Here is a 4,209-nt window from a genome sequence, read left to right on the forward strand (position 1 = left end):
TGTTTCTGTGGATCTGCCCCTTCCACCCAGTCCTGCCTCAGCCCTGGTGCTGCAGGTGCCCTGCCTGACAAAAGCAGCATGCAAACCTTGCCAACATTTTATCTCCCGACAGTGCACTTTGCAGGGCCTTTATCCTGGTGGCAGCAGCTTGTCACCTCCTGGGGAAGATGCACATACCTTGTTAAAAATGCACACACCCCCATGCATGCTTTACAGAGCAGCCTTGGGTACCCCCATCTCTGCAGCAGCTGCATGTCCCCTGTGGGAGAGGACCAGTGCCATCTAGTTAAAAATGCACACACCACCCACTCCTTTGAAGAGCAGGAGATAAAGCTGAATTTCCTACTACACAAAAACAGACACAGAGAGTTAGGCAAAATGAGGAGACAGAGGAATATGTCCCAAGTGAAAGGAAAAATCACAGCAAGAGGCCTAAGCAAAACAGATATAAGTAATATGCTTCATAGAGAATTTAAAGTAATGATCGTAAAGATACTCATGAGACTTGAGAAGAGTAGAGGACATCAATGAGACCCTTAACACATAGATTTAAAAAAAGAAGAAGACAATAATTGAAATTAAAAATATACTAGATGGAATAAATAGCAAGCTAGAAGATGCAGAACAAATCAGTGACCTAGAAGATAGAGTAATGGAAAGAAATCAAGCTAAGCAGGTAAGAAAAAATTATGCAAAATAACAGACTTAGGGAACTCACTGACTCTCTCAAGCATTATAACATTATAGGGATCTCAGAAGGAGAAGAAAGAGAAAAGGAAGCAGAAAATTTATTTGAAGAAATAATACCTGAAAACTTCCCAAATTTGGGGAAGGAGACAGAAATTCAGATCCAGGAGGCACAGAGACGAACCCCCCCCAAATCAACCCAAAGAGGTCCACATCAAAAACACATAGTAATTAAAATGGCAAAAAGCAATGATAAAGAATTTGAAAAGCAGTGAGAGAAAAGAAAATAGTTACATACAAGGGAAACCCCAAAAGGCTATCGGGTTTTTCAATAGAAACTTTGCAGGCCGGAAGAGAGTGGCATGATATATTCAAAGTGCTGAAAGGAAAATATCTGCAGCCAAGAAAGGGTATCATTGAGAATATAGAGTGTCCCAGACAAACAAATGTTAAAGGAGTTCATGACCACCAAACCAGCCCTACAAGAAATGTTAAAAGGGGACCCTTTTGGGGAAAAGAAAGACCATAGGTAAGAGTAAGAAAAGAAGGAAACACAAAGCAGGAAAAATAAGTATACCTGTAAAAATCAGTCGAGAGACTCACAAAATGAAGTATGATACCATATACCTAAAATATGGGGAGAAGAGGAGTAAAGAATGGATTCAAAGTTAGGCAACCATCTGCTTAATATAGACTGCTCTATGTAGAAGATAGATTTACAAACCTAATGGTAACCACAAATAAAAAACCAGTAATAGATATGCAAAAGAGAAAGGAATCCAAGTTTATCACTAAAGAAAGCCAACTTATGGTTAAAAAAGAGAGCAAGGGAAGAAGGGAACAGAGAAGATCCATAAAAACAAGCCTAAAACAAATAACAAAATGACAATACATATCTAACAATAATTACTTTAAATGTAAATGGACTAAACACTCCAAAAGACATAGGGTAATAAAATAGATAAAAACACAAGACCATTTATGCTGCCTACAATACAGTCACTTCATACCTAAAGAAATATGCAGATTGAAAGTGAGGGGATGGAGAAACATTTATCACACAAATGGATATGAAAAGAAAGCTGGGGTAGCAATACTTATATCAGAAAAAAATTGACTTCAAAATAAAGACTGTAACAAGAGACAACACTATATAATCATTAAAGGGACAATGCAACAAGAAGACATACAATTGTAAATATTTATGCAAACAACATGGGAGCACCAAAACACATAAAAAGTTAATAACAAATATAAAGGAAATAGCTGACAGTAATACAATAATAGTAGGGGACTTGAACACCCTACTTATATCAATGGGCAGATCATCTCAACAGAAAATCAACAAGGAAACAGTTGCTTTGAATGACACACTGGACAAGATAAACTTAAAGATACATTCAGAACATTTCATCCTAACACAGCACAATACACATTCTTTCCTAGAGCACATGGAAAATTCTCCAGAATAGATCACATAAAAGGTCACAAAACAAGTCTCAACAATTTCAAAAAGATGAGAGTTATACCATGCATCTTTTCTGATCACAATGCAATGAAATTAGAAATGAACCACAGGAAAAAATCTTGAAAGAGCACAAATATATGGAGGTTAAATAATATGGTACTAAATGATGAATAGGTCAACAAAGAAATCAGAGGGAATAAAAAAATACATGGAGGAGGGAGTCTAAGATGGCAGAGGAGCAGGAGACCTTAATTTCATGTGGTTCCAGGAAAATTCAGCTATATAGCTATCAAACTATTCTGAATACCTGCAAACTCAACCAGAAATTGAAGAAAAGAATAGCTGCAACTCTATGAATAGAAAAGTTAGCACTTTCTGCAAGGTAGGAGGTGTGGAGAAATGAATCCGAGATGATATATGGGAAGATAGACCGTGGGGGCAGGGGGCAGGGAAAGAGCCTCCGTCAACTGGCTACTAGCAAGTGATAGAGCAGGGGAACACAAAATCGGAACTTTTAGAAGTCTGCTCCAGTGAAGGATGTTGCTCAGGCAGGTAAGCAAGGGGTGGAACCCTCACTGGGACACTGTTGTCTCAGGATCCTCAGAGTTACAAGAAAACTAGGGGCGCCTGAGAGCAGCAGAGCTCCCAGGTATCAGAGCAGGGAAGCTGGCTGCAAAGAGTGAGCCAAGAAGTGGGCTCTCAGCTTGGGGTGACCATAAACAGTGACCTGTGGCACAGTTGAGCCACTGCTCTCCGACCAGGGGCCCAAAAAGAACAGAACCAGGAAGACTCCCCTTCTTCCCCCTGGGAGGAGTGGCACGGGAGCGTGTCACAGGAATCTACTGTTTGGAGACTCCAAACAGAGCCATGTGCCAGAGACAAAAACGTATGGTCACCGGCCGGCTGAGCATGGAGTGCAGACAGAGACCAGGGAGACCAGAGTGATTGACTGCTTTTCTCTGAGGGCTCACTGAGGAGTGGGGCCCTGAGCTCCCAGCTCCCGCGTGGCCAGAGATTGGGAGGCTGCCATTTTCATTCTCATCCTCTAAAGCTGTGCAGAAAGCCTTCAGGGAACAAAAGCCACATAGAGGAAACTGTAGCAGATTACTTAGCCTTGCTCCTGGCAAGGGTGGTGCAACCCCACCGGGGCACAGACACCTGAGAATCAGCACAACAGGCCCCTCCCCCAGAAGCTCAGTGAGAACGTTCAGCCAATACCAAGTTTGCCAGATCAATGAGAACTGCCAAACTCCAGTGCTAGGGGAATACAGCACATAGAACTCATGGCTTTTTCCCCAAGATACTTTAGTCTTTCAACTTTAATTTTTTTAATTTTTAAATTTTTTCATTCCTTTTTTCAACCAACTTATTTTTATCAACTCCTTTTTAAAAATCATTTTAAATTTTCATCTTTACAGTCACATTCTATCCTTTCAATGTACTTAATTTTATTTTTGCATATATAAGTTTTTCTTCCTTTACAATTATGAGATGTAGTTTCCTCTAACAAACTGACCAAAATATACTCAGGAGATAGTGTATTGCTCTGTTCTGTTCACCAATCTGTTTATATCCCTTTTGTTTTTGTTCTTGTTGTTCTTTCTGTTTTGTTTTTTCTTGTCTTTTAATTTCCATTTTTACAGTTGTGTTCTATTCTTTCATTATATTTTATTTTTGTATATATACAAGATTTTTCTTTCTTTACAATTTTGGGATCTAGTTTTCTTAAAAAAACAAAAACAGAAAAAACAACAACAAAAAAACAGACAAAAATACCCACAGATTCCAGTATGTTGCTCTATTCTGCTCCCCTGATTTTTAAAATATTCTTTTATTTTTATTTTTTTCCCCCAGTTTTGGGTCTTTTCTGATTTGTTTAGTGTATATTTCTCTGGGGTCATTGTTGCCATTTTAGTATTTTGCTTTCTTGTTCATCTATTCTTCTCTGCAAAGAATGACAAGATGGGGAAACTCACCTCAAAAAGAACAAGAGGCAGTACTGACTGCCAGGGACCTAATCAATATGGACATTAGTAAGATGTTGGAACTAGAGT

The sequence above is a fragment of the Ailuropoda melanoleuca genome, chromosome 2 (genome assembly GCF_002007445.2).
Source record: "Ailuropoda melanoleuca isolate Jingjing chromosome 2, ASM200744v2, whole genome shotgun sequence".
Lineage (NCBI taxonomy): Eukaryota > Metazoa > Chordata > Mammalia > Carnivora > Ursidae > Ailuropoda > Ailuropoda melanoleuca.